The sequence below is a fragment of the Lichenostomus cassidix genome, chromosome 4 (genome assembly GCF_008360975.1).
Source record: "Lichenostomus cassidix isolate B80296 chromosome 4, HeHo_3.0, whole genome shotgun sequence".
In the NCBI taxonomy this organism is placed as follows: domain Eukaryota; kingdom Metazoa; phylum Chordata; class Aves; order Passeriformes; family Meliphagidae; genus Lichenostomus; species Lichenostomus cassidix.
This window is the reverse complement of record NC_139484.1, coordinates 24,822,585-24,847,867: the sequence shown is the minus strand read 5'-3', so window position 1 is coordinate 24,847,867 and position 25,283 is coordinate 24,822,585. Positions and strand designations below refer to the sequence as shown.

Here is a 25,283-nt window from a genome sequence, read left to right as displayed (position 1 = left end):
AGTATGTCAAAGAACTAGACATAAAAAATCCGATTAGCCTGAATCTGATGAGGGGTGGTTTGAAGATTGCAACCTCATAAACACATGGGGCCTGTGTATCTCTGCTTCTCCCTGTACCTGTGCTTTGGCTCTGTGTGTGTTTAAATATTTGGAACAACCATTGCTCCAATTCACTTGTGTTTTCTGCCTAGCTTCTCCTTCACAAGTCAGGAAGTTCTCTACCTGTTGGTTCTGCTCATTTTGCAAAGTGCAGGTTACCTAGAAAAACTAGGTGTTCTATTTTCTTTAAACAAGAGAAGATATCACTCTATGATACACACTGAAAAGAGCCATTATCATTAAATGGAGGAACCAATCCAGCAATTACCAGGAGTTGAGCTGGACCTACTAGACTTATTATTACATCAGTGTTCCCACAGTATCTCAGAGTCCACCTGCGAGATTATGCATAATCCCTACTGTGAAGGCCTTACTAATTAGAAGAGCCTGATTAAAGGATGAGAGAATGGCAGCAGAAATAATTAAAGCTAAACACAGAGAGCACAATTCCAGTCAGCTGAACTGATCAAATATATTCCCTCCTCTAAACAGGCAAAGCTTTTTTTCCCCTTCCCAACTCCATTTCCCTTTTTCTTCTTTCTACCTCTCCTGTCCTGGCTATGCAATTCCTGGCTTTAGCCATGTGTTTCAACCTCCACCCTAGCCCTTCCAATCACCAGACACCTCCATAAGCAGTTCCACACACTAACCCTGCAGAATAAAAATAACACCACCCCTTTTCCCCCTAAGTTTTCTGCAAGGCTAATGAACAGGCTCATGCAGGGGTAAGAGACAGTGGAGTGAGGGAAAGGCAGGAATCAATTCCAAGTGGGCATCATGCTGGAGTTAGTTACCTGTATCTTCACTCTAGCTCATCCTCCTACTGGAATCTCAATCAAGATAATTTTATTGCATTCTCGTAGTTTGCCACTGTTTTCATCACTTTTATATTGCACTTGTATACTTTTAAGCAAACAGACCAGTCAGAACAAGGGAACAAGAAAGGACAGTGATTTCTGTAAATATTGATGAAAAGGTGACACTGAGAGCCTGAATCCATTGCCAGTTAATTCTGCTGCATGAAAGAAAGCAGGACTGAGACTGTGTGGAGTCAGAAAGCTGTGCCTTGGACGGCACTGTTCTGGAGAGAAGAATCTGCATTGAAAGTTGCCTTGTCAGCACAACACTGGAGAACTGCCAGGGAAACAGAGTATGCCACAGGTCCTCATCTGGGGAGAAAAGCCACAGTCTTACCTCCAAAAAACATTGCCATAGGACTACACTGAATAGAAGAATTATGCAGAGGTATTACATTTTGTCTGTTGCTTTTTAGATTAATGGTTTCTTAGACATACCACAGCCTTTTCTCAGATAATACATTTATAATCTTCAAAACTGTTAAGCTTGGTGGCTGGAAACAAACAGACAGCCCCAACACACCAAAGTTCAGAGCAGAAAGGTCCCCACACACACATCCAGAAGCAGTAAGCTCTGATTATATCTCACAAAATAAGGGAGGTAAATGAAGGGGACCAAGGGACAACCCTGAAAAACTTGTTTTACATGTGTCATTGCAATGCACAAGGCATTTTGATTTTATAAACAAAACAAAACAAAAAAACCCAACCCCCCAAAAAAACCAAACAAACAAACAAACCAAAAAATCACAAACAAACCAGAGAAAAATTCATTTTTAATATGGTAAAAGTCTAGGTCAAATATCTGACTGAGCCAATGATTTCAGCACCAACATGCAAAAAATCACACCTGAAAAAAGGTGATAAACACCCATCATAAAAATATAATGAGGTGGATGCCTCTTGCAAAATAAAAGAATTTGTACAGGTATTTCTTGGACAGTAAGCTCCCAGTGCTGCAGCTACTGTAAGCTAAGAGCTGAAAAAACCAGAATGTGTTAAAAAAAGAAGCAATTTTTAATATACTAGACAAGACCAAGCAAGTCACTGGGATGTACAGTTATGTACTGGATATACACATTGAAGCATATTATATCTGGATCTTTGACCTGCCTCTATGGGCTTGTACTCCATTTAATAAAATAACTGAAAAAAACCAAGCCACTTGTGCTTGCAAGCAGGGCAAATTAGCTCATAGCAGCAGAAAGGTTAGCTCAGTTTTCCAGGTTTTTCAGTGATGGCTTGAGCAGGTGTCCTAGCAGTGTCTCTCTTCAACCTGGACTTGGCCTGTGCTGCTGCCAGCCAAGCTCTGCCAGAAGGATTATGCAAGGGAATGCAAGGCTAAATGACTGTGACAGGATTCCCCTATCTCTGCTATCCACACACATTTGTATGTTCCTACCTGGAACATTTGATTTGTTGGTGCCTGTGGTTCAGCAGAAAAGCTGAATTAGGAAAGGCAAGTGATATCTTTGCATTTCCCATGGACCTGTTGCATGCCTGGACTGTGTCATGTTGTCTCTGTAGGCTTCAGCTTCCAGAGATGCAGCGTGTCTTACAAAGTCCAGGTGAGACAACTCTGCAGAGGAGAACTCTTCATGTTGATATTTCATAAGGAAAAACATTTGGACTTAAATGAAAACCCTGGATACAAAGCACTGAAGGTTTAAAGCCTTCACTGAGCTTTGCAGCTCAAGAACAGTGTGCACCAAGCAAAACAAGTCTTCAGTCTCACCCACCTCTGCTCACAGCCATTCATGTGCCTTAGGTAAACACTGCTCCAATATCACAATGACATACATTTACAACAATACGGAATTAAAATCTAAATTAAAGGAAGTGGAAGGGGAAAAACATGAAGAAATGTGTTTTGGCACAGCACTGAAAATTGCTAAAAGTCTTTAATAAACGACAGGCAGAAAGTCCTGGGGTCACACCAAAACCCGGAAAGGATTCCTGGCTTCAGCCTGCTATTGATCCATTACATAGCTCAGATAGTGACTTAACATCTTTACGTCTCTATTTATTTTCACATGTAAGAGCAGCTGTAATAACTTTTATTATGGTTTGTAAAGGTTAATCAACTTATCAGGAACAACACTGATGATACAGGACTGCAAGACCCAAAGTACAGTCAGCTCAATTTACTTATTTGCAGCTATCTCATTCCTCACTAGCATGTGGGTTTTTTTAGGGAATAAATCTCTATGATGGACAGTACAGATTGATTATGTGAAATATTGGGAAGCAATGAAGAGACAAAACCACAGAACCTTGGGGACACTAGCAGTCTGGATAGCATCTCCAAGGAAGCTTAAAGGTCTGTAAATACATTTTCAGTTGCCACAAGACGCTTCTATAAACAAATAAAAATCTTTTGGTGTCCATTCCGTAGTTTCCTTATTCTAGTCACAAAATAAGGCATGAAAGGAGTTCATCTGGAAAATGTGCTGCTAACACGCTCCAGTGGCTGGCTCTTGAGAACAAAGGTTTTTGTTCACAGAGCTATAACCAGCTCTCAATTAAGTTAGCTTTAGTCTATTCTCTATTAGGCAAGACACGGAGTTTATAAATCATAAATAAATGAGACTATAAGGACAGACTATAATTTGCACGTTCACCTTTGAAGAACAGCAATTGAGTGCAGATGAGACCTACAAGTCTCTGAGACAGGACCAGATTCTCTTCCAAGTTATGCCTCTATGCAAAAATAATCACAGCATTTAATGCTGCTTTTTTAACTCACAGTTAAATGAGGACACTGTTTTTTCCCAAATGGCATTGGAAAAAGAATTACTTCCAGTGTAAGCTGGTTTTGATGCAAGAAAGTTTTCTTCTGATATAGATGTATAAATATAACAAACACCTAAAAGTAAGGACTGCATCTTCATTCTTTTGTCTAAACTGCCTTAAACTACTTCCAGATTCATGAGAGAGGCTGGAGAGTTACCTGCAAGCATTGTATGAAACTATTTGCTCACAAATGCACATGGCTTCACATAAAGTTCAGGAGACTCTTCCTTCACACCTCTATCTAATTATTTGCTGCATCCCAGTAAGAGTCATGTTCTCTTTTTACTACACCTACCCAACACCATAAATCTTTTCCCAGTTTGGATTTGAGAGCAGGGAGATGCGACACACTGGAAAGCATGCCAAGAGAGCACTTCATATGGCAAACATTCCCTCCTCCCATAGTACAGTCAAAGCAGCAAAAACCTTCAGGTGCTGCTGGGTACTCATCTCCAGGTGTATTTTCTGCTCACTTTATTTTGTCTTCCAGCATCATAAATTTGGCAAACATCTTCTTCCTCCTCACCTGTCAAAACTTTGCCAGCTACTAATAATACAGCCTTTGTATAAACTTGCTATTTTTCATTCCAGAGGAACAGCCTAGAAGAACAAATAGCAGGTGTTTATAGTAGCACTTCTTTTAGAAATAATATGTGTACATGTGCAATATGCATATAGGAGTAGGTTTGTGTATATATATACATATGTACATAAAACCATACAGAAACATGTATACAGATGTGCTTCCAAGCAATTTATCTGTGAGGCAACCTCTTTACACTCAATAAATGTAATATGAAACAGAGGGAACCTCCATTGGACATATTTTTGAGATGAAAAAAAAGAATTTTATGAAGGGACAGGGCTTTAGTAGAGACTAATAACTGCAGGTGAACCCTTTAAGAATACTTCATCATACTGCTGTCATGGGAAAAGTTATTTCCACAGGTAGCAAAGAAGAGGAAAAGCCAGTAAGATATCTGTAGGCCAGTGCTGGAAAGGAACGAAATACCATCCAAGTACAAATTCTGAAAAACAGGGACTTAAAAGCATGGTTGAAAAATTAGACTACATTAACAACAACATGAACAAAACCCTCACTTAAGAGCCTAATTTATTGCATGCCATTCTTCAAATTGAGAAATTCTTATTATATGAATTAACCTGGTTTACCTATAGGTTTAATACTGTCAGAAACAGATTTTTGTGGAAAACTTTGCGGCCAAAAAATGCATTAAGAGATCCTTGGAACATTAAATGCCTGTAAACAAAAATAGCAAGGCTTCTCCATGCAGTAAAATTGTCGGAAGTTGCAACCATTTTGCAACTTTACATGCAGTTCTCGTGGCAGAGTTTATCTTCCTTGCTAGAACGTGTCAACATGATGTCTTAGGCATCAGACTTCATGGATTTGTTCTTTCCTAAGGCAGAGTAGCTCTGCTCTGGAGGTGAGCATGGGGCTGTAAGTCTCTGTGCCTGCAATGATGCTCCAGGTTGCAGAGTTCAGACACCTGTAACCTGCTGCTCAAATGTCTGAGACTAGTGCTCCACATGGATTATTTAGCTTTCTGGAAACAAAATTCTTTCTCAACATACAAAACTACAGCACCTACGGGAATATTTACCAAAAGACCTAGCATCTTCAAAATTGCCTAGATGAAAATCATCTTTCTTCTTACTTTTTCTCTCACTCTCCCACTACCTCCAAAAAAAAGTGTCTGGAGAGAAAAGAGCACAGCTAACTTTCCTCATCTCCTTTATCAAAGGCCATTCATAGACTGCCCTCCCTCCTGCTTTGTTTCAAGGCTTCTAGGCCATTTGCTAGGTGGCTGAAAGTCAAAATGGCAGCTTTGGCATGTCCAGCAACAATCCCCCTGTGCTTGCTGAATGGTGAACTACCTCAAGACAGTCTTATCTTTCTTTCCTGTTTTTCCAGACTGGTTTCTATTCAACTGGCTGCTTTATACTTACACAATAAACAACTCCAAGATTTGCCTAAATACAGTGTTCACTTTGCAATAACATTTGTCAGTCACACCTGCATTTTCTACCACTATATTTTCTGCCTTCTCTAGATGAATGTCTCCTTGCAGAGCAATGTCTCCTTGCAGAGCAAACAGGGCTTTAGGCTCCTTTTGGCTGATCATTACTTGCAGCAGGCTGCTCAAGGGAGAAGGTTCATGGCAACTGAACCACAGGCATGAAGAGCAGATCACACAGGGAGAAAGTGATGATACATCCCAGCCCGTGGGCAACAGGCTGTCTTAAGCAAGAGGCAAACAAGAAATAAAAACAAGGAAGCAGAGGAGTCATATGACTTTAAGCACCTTCTAAGTGCACAATAGAAAGACAGATGGGAGAAATCTCTGCCAGTCAACAGAGCATGTAGCAGTGCCAGTGTATTTCCATACCATGCAAATGTCTGTCTGAAGATTAATGCAATGCAGCTCCTAGTATGGACTTGCTGAGGGCCCTAGAACAGCAGCATTGCCTCACCTCAGACTCAGGAACCTCTCCCAGTGATGGCTTTCTTGAACTGGTTGAAGTTTTTTGACAGTACACAAGTGTTCCCTCCACAAAAGCCTCTGCAACTCCTAATGGTGCATTGTGTCTGCCTCACCCCTACTGCTACTAAACAAAACAACATGCAGCAATCCTTCAGTACCTAAGTTTTCCAAAAGCTGATTTACTTTCCATCAGAAAGAGATGCACTAGCAGCTTAGCCAGATCTAATTCCATTGGTCTGAAAAAGAATTTTATTTTTCACAGCAGCAGGAAATTTAAGTTTGCATTTCCTATCCTCCAAAATTTTTCAAGTCTCGTAATTTGTACAATAGCAGTGGAAAAAAGAGTCTCGTGACTCTGTTATCAGTCCATTTTATGTAACATGTTTGCAGTGAATGATTAAACAAAAAGATTATTGCTTAGTAAGTTTTGAGTAGTTGCCCAGAAATCATGCATGCAGAGCCAAATACTACCGTTGATGTTTAAGCACTTTTAAAAGGATTAACTAAAGTAGACATTGCCAAAATTCATCCTTTGAATAAGGAGGTGTGCTTGCCATTGAAATGTCAATGACAAAGTCAACATTGATTTGAAACTTGACACAAAATGCTCCGGGAACGTCATTCCCCTGTTGCTTTAGAGATCAGTGCTGAGGTACACTGAAGGACAAATATGTGGTAATGAAGCTGGTGATGGCCATGGTCAGGCAAATGGGGATGTGTAAGTCTGTGCCTTTGACAGTTCTCTTTGTGTTCCCTTTATGAAAATTGTAAACATTCATGTGACCCACTGGGCTGTTCAGGAGTAATTTACATCTGTAATGCTATGAGTTCTGTCAACAGAGACTTCATTATTTAGGTTTCAAATGGTCCTTAAGTTGCTGATTCCTTAACAATTTCCAGTTCAGGCATATCAAACATTCTGCTATAAATACTTGGGCATATACTATCACAGACGAATTGACAAGGTTCCCTATTGCTTAAAAAATAATGGGGGGGGGGGGGGTTCAGTGCCAGCTCACAAAATGTGGTGAAAAGAAAAACCAAAATGAGCTACAAATGCTGCTTCAGATTTTATATCTAATTATCTTTATTAAATGTTATTGCAGTTTGCTCAAGTCTAATGGAATGACTTGTCTGTACTTGTAAGTTAATTTTGACCAGGACAGAGTAAATGTACATTGCAATAACTATTGCAGAATAACTCATGTGTGAAAACTTGTTCTGAAATCAGTTTGCCTCATTCCACTTTAGATTAGTTCACTCAGTCTGAAAGGAAGAGGTCTCAATTCTGACACGTATCAGGATTGAGATCTCTTTTTTCAGATGTACTTGAGTTCGATATTTTCTCTCACTGTTCTTCCCTTTTCAGCAGGCTTTTTGGCATACATTTAATTCAGCTCTGCAGTGAAGATAAAGGGAATAATAAAAAAGAAATGAGTCTTTACAGAGAACCTCTTATTGATTAATTCCTGCTGACATTCTTGAATTTTATAGCAGATGCTGAAGCTGATGTTCTTAGGGTATCTGTCCCTTTAGATTCAGAATGTCAGGACCACAGTACCCAAGACCCTTCTGTAGTTTGCATAGCAGACTCTGTCTCAAAAACACTGAAAGTAGTAGGGAGAGAATCAGCTTGGACACTACAGCTGCACAATGAATCACCATGGCATCCAATAACATAACATTTAGAGATATTCATAGTCTTGCTCAAGATTTTGGTAAACATAGTCTTCTAGACACCAAACAAAGCAATGATAACACTAAGAATCAGTGGCCCTTTAAGACAGTGTTTTACTCCTTTTGCCCTCAAGAAAGATTAGAAATGAGCATGCTCATTTCCAGCACCACCTAGCAGGCCAGAACTTCTTACATAATAACTTTTAATTCTTGTAGAATGGGATGATCAACCTCCTTCAATGGGGCTCATAAAGTCACAAAGGAAATATTCCTCTGTGTATGCAGCCACTCTTTCTATTGGGAGTGTTTGAACAAAAAACATATACGAAAAATAAACACAATAAAAATTCAAAGTAATGTCACTAGGTGAGTTCAGATCATTCAAGGCACCCTGTATTTTTTTTCCCTTGGGTCTAGTTCTGATGGTCCTAAAAGCTGGTGCTCTGAACAAAATGAGTGTTTGTATCCTAGCCCTGGGTTAGCCAGGCAGGAAGCCCAGTTTTCAATACTTTGCTCTTGACCACAAAGCATACACCTGGGGCCAGGATTTTATGTGACAATTTTAGGTTGGCTACTACCAGATCAAAACCACTGTGGACACAAGCTACTCTGGGCTGATTCAGTACATATACAGATTATTAAATTTTGGGGACAGAGAGAAGGGAAGCTTGTTTTGACAGACATTATGCCAGATCAGGCTTATACTGTCCTGCTGCAGATACCATAGAGTCTATAAACTCTGTATGATGTGCTTTGGTAAATTGGACAGAAACTGGGTCATCAGGTATATTCACCCCATCTGTGGGAAATCATGGCTCCAGAAAGTTTCAGAAGTGAGCAGAGCCAGTATCCAGTCCTGCATGATGAGCCCTGAGGCTAGGAAGTTAGATACCAGTCTGATACAGATGCCCAACAGAGGCATTCAGCACTCTGGCAAAACTGCAGCTATAAATGACCACACCAGGACTTAGGTGATCCTCAGATTCTGATGATGAAGAATGCTGCTGCAGGTGATATCCAAAGCATTGTCACTGCTTTGAACATGACAATCATGATGATTTTCAGTGTAAGACAATAAAATGAGAAAAAGAAGAAGAGAGGCAGCATCTCTAGAAGTGTTTCTACACTTCAGCAGCAGTACTGGATGTAAAATGGCCAGCAGCAAACAGTGCATTTTAAGACACATGAAATCTCAGTGCACCCCCTGTGGCTTGGGTAGGGAGCCACTGTAAGGACTTTCAAATAACCTGTATGTGCCCATGAAAATATCTAGCCAGAGCATGATACACACTGAGTTCAGGGATATGGAATAACAGCAGGAGGTCTTCCACTGGTGTTTCATTGTAATATATAGTAGGATCAATCTAAAAGAGACAAGGTGTTTCAGACTATGAGAGACTATCTGCATTGCTTATGACTTCTGCAGGGAAACATCTTGATACCTGTCCTTCATTAATTCCTTGCCTCCATGGACTGTTCATTTTTTAAATGCTAGGAAACACTTTTCCTCAGGAATCTAAGCATCAGAATCAAAGGTCTGGAGCAATCTCACAGAGTAAGAGAGAGAGAGAGAGAGAGAAGAGTGTGCACGTCCATTCTGAAGCGTGGATGTCAATATTTGAACCTTACAGAGCTTTCCACATGAAAGGATGTATCAAGCTTCTGCTTGCTCATCAGCTCTATTAAGCAAGTCTTAAATTTGTTAGCATGTATCATATTCCTAGCTGGTATAAATTACTGTGGCATTTCTGGCCTCAGTGTAGTCATGCAAGTCACAACAGCCTTGGATCAGTGTCTTCATTCACAGCCCTGCATCCCCAGTCCCATGCACCCAAACAACTGTATGAAACACGCAGAGTTTGACACCCAAAGCACCCAGATAGCCTGAAGTGCAAACCTACAGTCCATCAGTCTGCACCAGCTCTCACACTCTCAGGCTATCTTGCACTAACATAAAAATAAGTCTCAACACCATTTAAAAAATGGTTGAAAGAGCTATCAGTTTGGCTCGTAAACAAGCCCCATGCTGGATCCACTTCATTCCCAGCATTAATTTCTAGTGATATAAGCATCTGTAAGTGCCTGAGAAATTATGGTTACCTTTCATCTGGAAAAAAGAATTCTCCTTTGCAACCCACATCCTATTAGAGGCTTTCACTGCATTCACATTGCCCTTTCCATACATCCTAACTCCTCCTCTGTTGGCAGAAATTATGAAAGGGAAGGGGAGGAAGAGAAAAGGAAGAGAAGAGAAGAGAAGAGAAGAGAAGAGAAGAGAAGAGAAGAGAAGAGAAGAGAAAAGAGAGACAAAAGAAAATCAGTAATTTGGAAATGCTTCTGTATTCATATTGTTCATGGCAGATCAAAATCTTTGGCACTCAAAACCTTTAAAGTATTCATTTTTTCCCTCTGATGTGCTCACAGTCAATGTAATACAAGAGAGCAACCTCTACTATTCTGTAAAATCTACTTGATTCATTCTTTGCTAGACACAAATTATCAAAAATTATGAGTTGAGATCTCCAATAGTCACCATATTATAAAAAAAAAATTTAATGTATTAGCATATTTCCTTGTCTTTTCCTTCCAGAGTGTGTTCAAAAGCTTTCTGTGAAGCCACTTCAGAAACCTTTTTTCAGAAAAAATCGTAAAGAACTTCTCCAATGTGAATTGCTTCATGTGTTAAACTTCAAACTGCTATTGCACAGACCTAGGAGCAACTTGGGAAATGAAAAACACCATTAAGACCCATAGGATTAGGCTAAGCCTCATTTCCTAAATCCCCCACACCCCTTGTCAAGCCCACACAGAATCTGCTATGGAGTTAGGTGTCTTCTGCACTCCATGACATTACTCCCTCCCAGTGCTGTTCAATGTGACCAAATATTTCCCTGCCCTCACAGCACCCAGCCCTCCTTGCATCACCCTCTGAGAAATACCCCAACACTTCACATGCTCTGGAGCACATGGCTCATCAGGCAAACTCATACCTGCTCAGTGCTGAAAGCTCTTCATGGTCACGCTCAAGGAAATAAAAAAGCCACCAGGAAAAACTTGTAACTGCCTATGAAGCCCTCAGGCCAGAGAGACTGTCAGGATAGCAGGGGCTATCTGGGAAAAAAAACAATTGGTTCCACTCTACAAATGGCAGCAATTGTTTCACTGAAGCAACTCTTCCATCCAAAACACCACAGCCTTGCAGGTAGCCATGGGGCCACCAGACCTGGAAGTGCTCAGGGCACAGATTATTCCCCACCATGGCTCCAGAACACAGGATATTGTTTTAGGACCTTTTGCTTTTTGTTCTGCTGTTCCCCAGGTCCCTCCTGGAAGGTTGTGTCAGTTTTGGTTAGGCTGGTAGGGAGAAGAAACTTCTTCAATGTGAGCAACCATGTTCACTATCAACAGTGCAGGAACGACCTCGTTCTTTTCAGCTGGAAATAAAGGTCGGATAACTTTAGGCTCTGTCTATGGCTAGCAGAGCCTGCAAACAATTTCTGGATAAAACAACTCAGCAGTCTGCCCTATTAAGTTGTTCTCATGATGTGTTGCACACATGATGGTGGGCCATAGCTTTTTCCAAACTTTCCTGGATAAAATTAAGGAGTTGGTGCAGGCAGACCATTCCCAAGTCACAGGCTGGATGCACTCATCCTGCTCTCGGAGGCTAACATCAATGTGAGCCATTCTGGGTCACAGGAGCAGGTGACAAATGACTTTAGTATAAAATTACTGGGTCATTTGCAGCCTTATGTCTTTTACTACTCTTATGTCTGCTGCTTTTAAGATTGAAAATACAAGCCTTAAGTCCTGCAATTGTTGGTCTAACTTTACATGGGAATTTACAAGTTAATATAGGAACAATTGTTTTTTAAAATCACTTAAGTGAACCTGAGTCTCAGAAAAATGTGGATCTCAAAGCAAACTTTGTTGCTTGAGACCATGTCTAATTTTACTATAAAGCAAATTATGCAACAGGATAACCTGCTTACTGTGTTGCTTGAGTCACCTTCACCACAGGCTTTCACAGGAGGTGATATAACATCCTTGTTAGGCTTACAGAATTAATGACTCTGCATTGACTGTGTGACAGGAACAATGTTGGACTGGAACACAGAGAGGATATCATCTAAGCTCTGGGTATGTGATTTCTGTTTTCATACTGCAAAGCCCTCAGGCACAGGGAAAACAAACATAAAATGATGTGCAAGAAACCCCACACTTCATTTGTATTCCCAAAATAACGCAGTGATCTGGTTTTTTGCAGCACATATTAGACAGCTAGTAACACCTGAAAAAAGCAGTCTAAAATGACTGACATTGCTCTTTGGTTTCCCCCTCCCCAATTCCTAAGTTCTTGAACCATCTTGGGACTGCAAGGGTTCAGTGATGCCTGTGCCCTTCAGGAGCATCAAGCCTCTGACCCCCCTCATGCAAGAATTTCATGGAATCTGTAATCACAAAAGCTGGCTCTTTTCCTGGGTTATGTATGATTCAGGCTAACCAGAGGGCAGAGGGAGCATTGGCCAGCAGATCCACCCTGCAGAGGTGGTGAAAGCATGACTCAAACACAATCCCCAGAAGTTACCATTTAGCTGTTTTGCTGCATTTAGCTATTGTAAATTCTTCTGTTTGATGTTTAATTTCTTACTGAACCTTGAGTGACCTGGCACGACAAATTACATCAACCATGAGTAATCATTTGTTTGTAGCTAGTTATTGTTAACACTACCAGGTAGCTTACACAATAATAATAAAAAAGGCAAAAATACTCAATAAATACTCTTTACCTGTATTTAAAGGGTGTCCTTTTTGTGTCTTTGGTGATTGAGGAAATTAATAAACAGTGTGGAAAAGGTGGACATTATTGTGGAGCAGAGCTAGAAATATATAAATCACTATATATGTGGATTTGTATCTGTTATGGTTTGTATCAGCTGCTTGTGTTGATGCTTGATACTGTTTGTCAGACTTACTCCAGAGCTGTCCTGCTGCAAATTTTTTCTCTGATCTCTCCCACTTCCTCCTTCCTTGTTTTAAAACAAGTGTCTGAATGCAGCATTTTCTGTGGTGGGTACTGAGGTACAGAATTACCTTCTGCTGACATCCAGCTCATTTTTCCAACTCCAGTTTCCAAACAATACCAACATCATCTATCTATCCCTCTATATGTATGTCTGTCTACTCAAAATTGTATTTCTGTGACCAATGTTAACTCCAATTCCTTTCTCTGCTGTTTCTTCCACTTAACTGTATTTATTTTCCAGCTCTTTCAAATAAATGCTCCAGTTTAGCTGGAGGCTTCAGGCATGGTGTAGGCTTGAGTGTAGTAATAAATCAAATCAGGTAACCTTAACTGTATTTCCTGGTCCTTTACTCCTATGAATTTACTTAGAGTTTGTCAGTATAACACTAAGTGGCTGCATCTCACTATTGAATTGCTTTATTAAGTTTCATTGAAAGTTTCTGGGGAACTGTCATTTTTCTGTTTGGTTTTGTGGTACCTGGAACATCAAAATCCTAATCCGAGTTTATGGTTCCTACAACTGCTACTAAAATATAAAGACCAATCATTCATAAATGTCAGTCTCTGCAGTACACTGGCAAAGCCCCAAGTGGTTTTGGATACCAAAATAAGAGAAAATATTATTGTGTTTTTAGACAAATACCATGTTTTCCTGGATTACATAACTTGCACAGCGTGTCTTCATGTCACCAAGAAGCCCAATTCAGTATTGCATTAGCTTAGATGTAAATAATGAAGAGATAACCAAATTTCAAAGCACTTATAGGAGAATTACTGTAATTTGGTTCAGGTTATCTAAAACAGTTTGCCTAATTTTAAGATGGGGTAGCAACACTCACTCTTTTTTTCAGAATCATATCAAATCTCCTACAAAAAACCCCAGGATTTTTCCCAGGAATTTTCATGGAAATATATTGGCAGCACCAGGACACTACAGTGCTTCCAGGTACTAGGAAGGAGCATAGTTATCAGGAGAGTAAAACTCCATGCCTTGTTTGAAAATAATTAAATAATAGTTTCACACAGTACAGAGTGGAGGTACATCAACAGCCCTTATGCAGGAACAAACTGCCAATAAAATTTCTGATTAAAACAGCTCCAAAACCATACAGCCAGTTCCAGACCCAGAGAGGCATGTAAGACCGAGATGTGATGAGAAGGAATCACTACAAAAGTCCTGTTCTGTGCAGGAATCTTTGAGTGAGAGAGCCATCCCTCCTAGCTGCCTTACTATTATGCTGGAGCTACACCAGGTCTGTTTAAAGAATAGATTTTTCTTCAGAAACTATTTTGTCAAACTAAACACATTTGTTCAAACTATCAGTTTCAACGATTTTGACTAGATTTTGCAAGTCCAGTGTACATAAAAGAGAAACACTTAAATAGAGAGACTGACCTTTTCACTCTGCAAGCAGAGGTTTCAACAAAGTCATGTCTGATTACAAGTTTCAGAAGATTTCAAAAGTTTTGAAAGACTTGGAGATATTTGTGAAACAGAACCTGCTTTTTTATGGCTTTTTCCAATGCTGACATGCTCTGAGAGGCAAAGCAGAATCTGGCACTCCAGCTAATCCAGCAAGCTGAGTGAGAAGCATATCTGGAGACTAAGACTCTGGCTTACACAGACTAACAGTTGATAGAGTATTTTGGCCAATCTCCCTACTTTGTTGTCTTCTATTTTCTTTTCAAATGTAAAGTGAGACTTTATAACTAACATTATTACTGCTGCATCAGAATCTATGTCTGCATTATTTATTTCCAGTACAATCTGCAGTAGCAGAGTAAATATCCCAGTCACAGTCTCTCCTCTATGCTTGTATCAGGCAACAGTAAATGAGTTGTTGTCTTATATGGAATTTTGCAGATGATGTTGAAGAGGAGATACCTGTGAATCAAAGATGGCACCAAGGATATTTCACTTGCAATGAACTATGTTCCACTTAGAGGTTTCTAAAGAAACAAATACAGACTAAAGATGAACCCTCAAAGACCTGCTTTCAGGCATACAGCAAATGAGAAGGAAATGTGCAGCAGTTTAACCAAAAGGATATCCAAATGAATTAAGACTGTATCAGAATGAGAGCTTAATCATTTTTATACAGTTTTACCTGAATGTAAACTGCTGGAACAATATTGATTCAACAAGAGTAACCATTAAATACTGCTATCTAAACAGAAGGATTTCCAAAATGATCATGAAGGTTCCAGAGTCTCTCCTGCTGCCAAAGTAAATTAAATTTACTGCATTAACTTTATTTAAAAATATCTCTTCAGTTGGTGGGAGAAATTTGGAGCCAGCTGCCCTCCCTCTCAGTGTATGTAAGTGATAATGACAGGTGAATATGCACTGTACAGTAGCTTCATATTTCTACTCCTAGAATCCATGTCACTTTCTATTTTTGAGAGCTGACTGAGTGTTTACTAGGCTACACTTCATCCCCCTCCTTCCTCTGTACCATAACCTTGTAACCCAAGATGCTGGAGGCGGTGTTGGGTTTGCAGTGCTCTGACCTTTTGTTCCTCTGCTTGGAATTGCCTGGGTTTATCCTGCAAGGATGCTGGTTGGGTTACACTGATAACCTTTCATGACATGCCTGGTGAACTTCCCAACAGAAACAGGAAAGGACCATGGCTTACCTGGATTCAAATAGCAGCAAAGTTGGATTGCTGTTAGGCTAAGATGTTAGATGTTTCTGAGATTACCCTGGATACACATGGGGCTGCAAAGGGAATTACCATTTAAGCCTTTGGGTGACTGATCCACAGGTGATGTGGGCACTGAATTCACAGTGTGGAACCCTTTCTCCAGTCATTATTCAGGCAAAGTACTTCGTGAACTTCTTATTCTACCTAGTAAAGACAGATCAAGCCACTTGTGGAATTATCACATGTATTTAACAAGAAAAATCAATTTTTTAATCACTATGCCACTGTGTATCACTCCATATACACACCTGTCCCCAAAAAGATAACCAAAGAAGGAAAGAAATGACTAATGGAAAAGACAATTGCTGCTATTTGTTAGTAAAACTCTGGCTTTTTTATTTATTAAAAATCTTTCAGTCTATCTAAAAGTAAAACCACAGATTTGCACCCTTTCTCCTGATTTCTGATGTGCATCTGAATTCATATTTCCATATCGCACTCATTTCACTTCAGAAATGTCTTATTTTCTATTTCAATTTTCTGTGACTATCCTAATCTGAAATAGTAAATGTTGTGTTCTTTTTTATATGCTACAACTCACAGGGGTGAGCACAACGCCCAGAAAAAGATCACAAATGATCCTATCAACCAGATAAACCCCATTATTTTAAACCTTCCCTTTGCGCAGTATTTGAGTTTGTTTTGGCTTTGCCATACTGTAAAATTGTGCCTTACTGAACAGTTAGTTGCTGCTCAAAACAATGATTCCTCCTCCTCTGACCCCTGGCTGTGTCTTCCCACCCTTCCCCTTGGCCAGCATGGGCACCCAACTGATGCAATGGAGAACCAAGCCAGGAAGCTTAGCTGGCAAAAGATTAATCACTCTTTTTTCATGGTTTAGTTTTCTGCTCTTATGGTTTGAACAAACTCACTGAGGATTCAGAAAACTGCAGAATTAAACTAAAAAAAGCAGCACACTGTTAGACTGGTTCAAACATTTTCTGGATCTTTACTTTTACTATTTGCCAAGAGTAGAGCATTTTTCTGATATGACTAGAAATACTTCTATCTTGCCACTTTTCCAGGATGTGGTCTTGTGCATCACCCCCAGATTTTGACAGTTCTGGAAAGCTCAGTGGACAAGATTTGGATATCTTTTAGCACATATCTCCATGCTTTGCTTTCCCTCCACCTCCAAAACACATTTAATTATACTCAAGGCAATGCTAAATTTGAAAACTCTTACACATAACTTACTAAAAAGCAAAACCAACTTATTTTGCCTTTCAGGTATTTTAAGGAATTGTTAAGAGTTTTCCCAAGCGGAATTCTTTACTTTTAATCATTACCCTCTTTTTAATTCATCCCTTCTTTGAGGATTTAAAGTCCTTTTTCATAAAGCCATAACCTATCAGTGGACTCTTGAAATACAACTAACTGGTTTTTTCCATACATTTCATAGTCATATTTTATAGCACTTGATTTTTTTTAATTGGGTGCACATCGAAGAGTTTCTATTTACTCATACATAAGACTCATTGTCTTTGATTAAGTATTCCTGAGAGCAATTCTGATAATTCTAGCATTTCCAGAGACGAAATGATGGTCTTTCCCAAGTCACTACATAATGGATGGCAGCAGGGGAAGCCCAGTGACAAGGTCTTGTTGAATTATGCCAGCTTCCCAGCTGAGCTGTCATTCCCAGACCTTTACATTTGGTTTGTCTGCCTGACCTGCCAGTTAACTGGTGGTTAACAGTTAATGCATTTCCCAACAGTGTCCTGTGATAAAGGAACATGCTCATGGTTTCATAATGCATATTTCGTTGCAATTGCTCTCTTCATCAGTCAAAAGTCTGTCTTTTCCTGTTTACAATAGGGTTATAAAGCTTCACTGATTTTCATGCTTTGGAAAACAGTAGCTAATAAGTAGTACAAATTGCAAGCCTTTTCCCCACGTATGTGGCTGCTTTAGAGCTCAAAGTATCATCCTTGATAAGGATGAGAAATGCTGGCCTGGCTCTTACATGTCTGATAAGTGTGCACAAACAGCTGAGCGAATTAACAAACCAGGGCCAAAAGGCAAAGATCATGCATGGTAGGCAATGATCCTCCCTGAAACATGGTATTTGATCATTTCATTTTGAAAAGGCAATATGACTTTGAAGCTCTAACAGGATTTTCCATAGAGCTGAAAAGTAAAGATGACAGATGTCCTGCTTGCTCACTATCTACTGTCAGAGCAAATGCAGTTTCCTTGTCACCACCTACAAATCCCAGGATACAGCTGCCTTTCCTTCCTCCCTCCCGTTTATCCCTCCCTGTCGAACTCCACATTTCCTCACCACACCTGTTCTGCCAGAGCTCCCATCAGCTTCCCTCAAAATCACTGTCCCCAGTCCCTGATGAGCTGCAAGTTTCCTGAGCTCATCTGCAAAGTCCCTATCCTTCTTTTAATGGCTTGTTACTGTCAAGCTACTAACTGCAAGCAACTGAACAAACACTTTTATACAATAAAAGAAAGAAAGAATGAATTCCTAGGATAAATCTTGGAATCAATGGTTTTGCAGGGAAAGCTTGAATTTGGTCAGGATTTCACTGACACGCGCTGCTGATTTTTATTTGTGTCAGTGGGAATCTGCGTAAGGCTCTAACTCCGCTTGCAAATCTTAAAATAGGGTAAGGAGATAATAACAACAAAATGAGGCTCATAAAAAAAAATAATACAAGAAAGTTATTACAATGCTGGCAGAGATCATTCTGTGAACAGCCACCATATTTTGATATTGGACCTCAATTTTGTTTCCTAGTCCTCTGGCTGGGAGGAATTTTCATTCATGGATGCTACATCTGGCCTGAAACTGTTCTGCAGACTCCAGCAATGATATTCTTTCTTTCCCCCTGTCAGGCTCCTCAAGATCTTAAGGTACACCTTTCCAAGACTCCATCACAGTCCATAGATGCTCTGGCCAAAACTCCACCTACCTACTCCCTCACAACTAATTTGTCACAAGGAAATTCTCAACCTCAGCTGCTTTACTGACAGATTAAATGAAATATACAGGCTATGCTACACAACGCAATTAAGATCTAGGTATCACCAAGTGACTCATTTTCAGGTCTTGAAGCAGCACAGTACAGTGAACATTAGCACCTAAATACTAAACAAGTTTTTCTATCTGTGTGGCACCAAGCTGACACAGCTGTGCCATGCAGAGATGTGCAAGCATCTCTGCGTGGCCCTGTCTCGTGGCACATGGATAACCTAATCCATGTCAGCATCCACCTGGTAGCTCTGCACTATCTGAGACACACCTACCATTGCTGCTCCATGCATCTGAAACACGAGTGCAGGGCTCCAGCTCAGCTGCCTAACTCCTCCTCAGAGCCTTTTGCATCTTCCACAGCAATACAAGGTGAACTTCTCTTCAAGCATCACCTCTAGTTATGGAGTTCCCTTGCTGCACAGAACTTTCTTTTTGAGGAGTAGGAGGTAAATACCTGTGTCTCCTCCTGCCCTTCCCCTGAGGTTTTATCATTCTCCTCTCTTCTCTGCTAGTTACAGCAGATAAGACTGATTCAGCCAGTCAGCAGACTGTGTTTCTCATGAAGCTGTATAGTTCTCTTTTGCCCGGTACTGGATGTCCTCTTTTGGACTCAGGAAAAAACTATGTTTTAGTGTCTGAACTGGCTGACTAAACATTTCAGTATTTAGGTTAAGTATAGTCTGCCTTCCTGCAGATGTCTAATCCTGTTGGGGCTTGATTAACCCTTTACACTTACAAGATCAACAGTCCCATAGTCAAATGACATTTATACAGAAGCTATTCAAAACAACCCACTTCCTCTGTTATCCCATGGTCACTCTATGGTGAATTGAAATCATATGACAGATCTCTGACCAAGATAGTACACTTCCCATGTCTTTCTTTTCATCAGCAAAGAAGTACTGCATTAATAAGAAAAGTCAAAAGTCATAATAAAATATAATTATATTTCTCAGACTGTTTGGCTTTAAAAGAAGTCTGTGTTCACAGGGTGCAAAACATCCAACTTTCACAGACATAAATACCCACAATGCACCCAGAAGGAATTCCCATCAGGGAATTTTTCCCCATGCCCCTAGAGGACAATGTATCTAAGGAAAATGTGGAGCAATGAGGCTCCATGCAAATATCAGCAAAGGAGAGATCCTCCCAAAATGCAAAACCAGGTAAGAATTAATGCTTAGCCTACATTTCTCAAGGAGATAAGAAAACATATCAAATGTATGGTGAAAGTGCTTCCTGAAATGCATCAGAAACAACCTTCTGGTAGATACCAAAAAGTTTCAATTCCACAGCGTATGCAAGTCCACCTGAAACTTCAGGTTGGAGGGAAGGAACATGTAGTACATCTAGAGGAAGAGCTCTCTAATCACCAGACTCCTCTTGCCTCCCCACCCAACCTCCTGTCCACTCAGCAACGCCATCCCTGGTTTTGCACAGCCAAAGCAGTGAAACCCAATGGGAGTTTGCTCCTCTAAGCATTGCCACAGAGCAAGCCATGACCGCATATTTTTAATAAGGGTAACCTCAAAAAGAATGCTCTGTAATCAATAAGAAAATACAAATGTGAAATGGGAATCATCAAAGGCCACCAGTGTCAGAGGTTATGTGGAGGGCAATTAGCATGGAGCTGCCTTAAAGCTCAGGTTGTAAACCCAGTGTGCTCTGTAGGACCCAAGGATGTTTCCTGCAGTGCAGACATATCACAAATCTGCCCATAATAAGTCCCATCCAAGTCCCCAGTGCAAAACAGGCAAATATGTACAGGGCAAGGGAGTGTCAGTCACAAAAAGCCTTTAATAAAATCTTTTAAAATCATGTTATGGCGAAGCAGGAATGAGTTACAACAGCTTCCTTTTGCCCACTCATACTTGATCTATGTGCAAGTCCATTTAATAAATGAACACAAGAGAATACTGGAGACTTTTCAGGCAGATATAATTTGTTCTGAATTTATTAGGGCAACATAGCAACTCATAGATCACCACCTGAAGTTCAGAGCACAAATTATGGTTCCACTGTGTGCACTGGGGAAGTCTATGAACACTTGTCCACACAAGAGAAAAGCCTTAAATGATATCTCCAAACGTGGTGCCCCTGTGATATATTTCTGGATGCCAGTCACAGCTGGGACATGACTGTCTTTACAGCTGTCCAAACCAAAACCTTGGACTCGTGTGTATTCACACCATAAAGAAGTTTCTATCTCAGTCAGGAAAAAAGCTTTGGACTATACTCCAAGTTTATCCTCAGTGGATGACTGGTCTTTCTACTCAGGGATATTTTCTTCAGCTAGGAAGCGAAAAAATCAACAATAACTGAATATCCTGCTGCCCCTGCAGTTAAGTACTAAATCAGTAAATTCCTGCAATTTTTCCTTCTCTTCACCATTTCGGATGGGACAGTCACTCAGCAAGAATGTGCACATGTCCAGCTGCACTGGAGCTGCTGTAGCTTCATTGCCACGTGGCTGTTTGCCTTACTCTGGGCAGAACTTGCCTCTGCCCGTGGTGTCAGCTTGGAGTACAAGAAAATGTAACATGCTTTGTCTCCCAGATTATCTACCCACAGTCTGCACGTTATTCCAGCAGTCTGCCCAGGCAAGACCTGTCCAGCTGAGGAAAGAACTCTGTTCCTAAGTGAGAGGATGTGACTATGTGGGGATTGTGAACGAGGTTATCTCAGGACAGGCAGCAGACCAAAAAAACAAATTGCGTCAGCATGGAAAAGGATTGGGCAGGAGTGGAGGGTGTGTCAGGGCACGCTCCCAGGCACAGAAAAGCTCAGAATAAACAGGGAGAAAGTTGCTGGCCCGGGGTTTGAATAAAGGCCTCAGAAACGCAAAGAAATTGGCAGCACTAATGAGGGCACCAGCATTTCCCTGCAAGCAGAAAGCTGGGGAGGAGGGTGGAGGAAAAGGAAAGGAAAGCTGGATGTGGAACACTCTGGAAAAGTGGCAAAGACAGCCTCAGAAAGTAATCTAAACCTCAGTCAGACAGAAATAAACAGTACAGTTGGTCAGGAATTTGGTGATAGGGTTTCGTGTGATAAAATTAAATTAATGCAATATCCACTATGGGTGTAACCAAAGTGCTGAGGAGTCCTTAACATGGACAAGGTGTGGCAGAAACAGAGGCTGCCCTTGCCCCCAGGACAAATTGCCCTTGGGGGATCTGCAAACAGACAGGAGGAGATGGAGAGGCACCATCTCAGCACCAGAGCTGGACTCTAGTCCCCTAATTTTGAAGCACCACAGGATTGGAGGCAATTTCAAAGCAAGGTGTGCTTGGAAAAGAGTAACATGATATTTCAGCAGAAGCGTATGGGGCACAAGGAAAAAGTCCAACAGAAGTGAAAATTTGACAGAGCTCCTTTCAAAATCTATCAAGGGAGAAAGTTTAGCACAATGAACTAACTGGAGAGAGCTGGAAGTAACCATTTCAATAATATATGAGTTGTGAAGGAATGTTCTTACAGTGAAACAGTCTACATTTCAGGAAACAGAAGAGACAGAGCTTGTCAACAAACTAGTAAGCGGGACGTACTGTGCTTAAACTTTCAATAAAATGTTGCTGCAATGTCTTTTTCTACTGAAAGTGTCCTTTGACAAAAGCATTTAAAAGCCATTGTTACCCTGAAAATATCTAGAATTTAAAAAATAGTGGTAAAAACTTCAGTAAATGCTAGCTGCTGACAGTCCCTAGTGCTGTTGGTAGGATGCAGAACTGACAATTAGATCTTAATGTTATTCCTAGCACTGTGATTAAGCTGCTACATAACTTTAAGCTAGTCACTTTACCCTCTCAACATGACATGTCTAAAAGGGGCACAAAACCAGCCACCTGTGTGACAATAGTGTTTTGAAATGCTCAGATGTAGGCATCTGTAAAGAGTGTTAGAAAAGGTCTTTTCTGCAGGCACTGATAACCACACATTCTTCTTCCTATTTTCATTTATCTGGCTTTCACTTTTGCAGAGACATCTACAGGACTTATTTGTAATAATCTGTCATATAAATTTCTATCCAAGCAGAAAAGTAGACTCTCACTGCCTTAAAATATACTAGGGTGAAACCCTTTCTGCCTTAGGGAAATGCATCTTATAGTCTGCAGTATTTTATGGGAGCTGTGTCAATACTTTTTCACCTTTTGCTTCCAGACAGATGCCAGCATGGAGAGCCTCAGGTTTTGGCAGGAATTTTTCTAAAACATTGTGGCAGTAAACCCACCCTACATAACTCCCACCCTTTATAATCACATACCCAGAAATCCTGGTAAAGTCCACATGGCTTTCTCTGCAATTTATGTTTTGACTTCTAATTTAAGGACATCAGTCATAATTTCAGTACTACGTAGTTCTGATCTGCATACCTACTGTATTTTAAATAGTCCATCCTCACTATCTCCATACAGTGGATGTTCAATCAAAACACTAAAGCCTTTTTTTTTATCTTTCTAAGTATGTCCAGTGAAACTATGTAATTCATACAACTTTGTAAAACTCCAGATTTTTTCCCCTTTTATGAGCTACGTATAAAGTCAACCTGTACACACACACACACATATTGACTTCTTAATTGACCTAGTCTGTGTAAAGTGCTTTGAAATTATTGGCTGGATTGATCCACAGAAGTGCAAGTTGTTAGCCTCTTGCATGGTTTTAAGCCCTGAAGTATCAATTGGAAAATGGATTTGAGTGAAAGACACGTAGAGAAAAGTAGCAACAAGAAAAAAGAATGCAAATATACTCACGGCTGTAACATTTCCCATACACATTCATGTGCAAAGCAGTTTGAGATTTCAGTTCGCTGCTTTAAAGTCGGACTTGCCTTCCCAGAGCGAATAACGTTGCAGGCACTGCCATCCAGTGGGGAACCAACAGCTTAACACGGGATTGGGACTGCAGAAAGGTAAAATTTGAAAGTGTCAAGACTGAAAAAGATTGAGTAGTAGCTAATGACATTGCTGGAAGTACTAATGATGGAACAAATTTCTTTAGTCAGCTTCAGATGACTCAAGTAAAAAGCACTAATTTTCCAAATGTAGCTGCACAAAAGCTCGTACTGACCGTGTAAAGCAGGTAAAACTAGGTTTGTTCAGTCACAGTCACAGTCTAGTAAACAAGCCGTGGTTAAGCACAACCCTTAGACACATCTACAAGCATTGTTTCCATCTTTGCCTGGGTCTGTCTCCATTGATTTCAGTGAAGTATAGCCTGGGTTAGTCTAGGTGTTAGATGAGACAAGAAAATATTCAAGGTCACTTTGTTCTTCTATTGCCTTTTAAAACACTAGAGTGAAAAAACTTCCAGATACGTCTGAAATTATTCCTCCTTAGGCTGTGGAACCAAACTATGATTTAAATGTAGTTTGTTAACAATTTTGTTAATTAGCAGTGGATTTAGGCATCATGTGCCATGTGTACCTTTAAAAAAGGTCTGATGGAATGTTCCCTTTCCCTGGTTTTATGAGCTTTCATATTTATTGCCTTGTCTACTGTGTATATGAATCTTGGTATTTGTGACAGATTTTTCTTAGTTTGTTCTATTGTGTACAGACCATATGTTGTCTATGCTCATAAAACACTCAGTAATTTTATGTGCAGAAAATAATTTTTTTCAAGTTGATTGCTAAGAAACTTAAGAACTTGCAGGTTTATCCCTGCAGAGGTGTTTTTAAATCCAGCCCCAGGAAACAATTGCCTCCTTTCCTTAGAGTTGTGATGAAGCTTTGGCAGGATTCTCAGATGTATTTGGCAGTTAACTTCTATTGATTTAAGTAAAAATTATGTACCTGAATTCCATGAGGACCTTGGCTTGACTGCTGTTGATGTAGATTTTGGCGTGCCTTCGTTGGCTCCCTAGTGTAATGATTGGGAATGCAGTAGGACTTTTATTGTTTTCAGGATGAGTCATGCAGGCAGCAGCACAACAGATGGTGTGGAGTGTAGAACAATAAAGACAAAGATATGAGACAGCTAAGAGAAAACTGGAACAGACAAAGAAACAACCAGAGGATGAGAGAGGCTGAAAGCAGGAGAGAAGCCAGGAGGTTAAGCTTTGCCACAGATAGCAGGAGCTAATGATGTGTGGAGTCAGTGCAGGGTAAGGTAGCTCAAACAATGGCCAGCAGGGAAAATTAAAGGACCTGTAGTCAGACTGGAAGGGACAGAGGTAGGAATACTAAGAAGAACAAGGCTCATAGATGGCCAAATGGCTGGTGGGCTAAGTGATGGGTTTCAATGTGATAAATGAGCAAGTACCAGTGAGAAGGGATAAAAAAGTGGAAGAGCTGAGGAGACTGATAAATAATACCCTTTGAAGGCAGAAATATCACAGCAGTTAGAAAGACAGCAATCAAAACCAGCAGTGGTGTTCTGAAACTCAGAAGTCTGGAATGACAGCAAAGAAACAACGGATGGCAGCTGCTGAAAGACAATGGGATGAAGACCTCAAAATCCCAGGCCAGCATCAGGCAAGCAAAAGCAGACGAAACACAGTATTCAGAGCTGGTTTAACAACCAATTTTAGCAGAGACAGGCAGACACACTTGGGGGAAACACAAAAGAAGTTAAATTCCAGAGGTCAGTGAAGCACAGTTGCTGAAAGGAGGTGTCAGGAGAAGTTCATGTAAT

General features: G+C 40.3%; 1 long non-coding RNA gene across 1 annotated transcript; it reads right to left on the bottom strand.

Annotated features, from left to right (window-relative positions):
- Positions 1-1,778: 1,778 nt before the first annotated feature.
- Positions 1,779-23,512, bottom strand: LOC146438085 (uncharacterized). The gene is made up of 3 exons (XR_014851662.1): positions 23,403-23,512; positions 15,696-15,809; positions 1,779-4,349 (listed from the first exon to the last, which is right to left on the bottom strand). It is a non-coding gene; the product is annotated as an uncharacterized LOC146438085 (long non-coding RNA).
- Between the last annotated feature and the right edge of the window lie 1,771 nt (positions 23,513-25,283).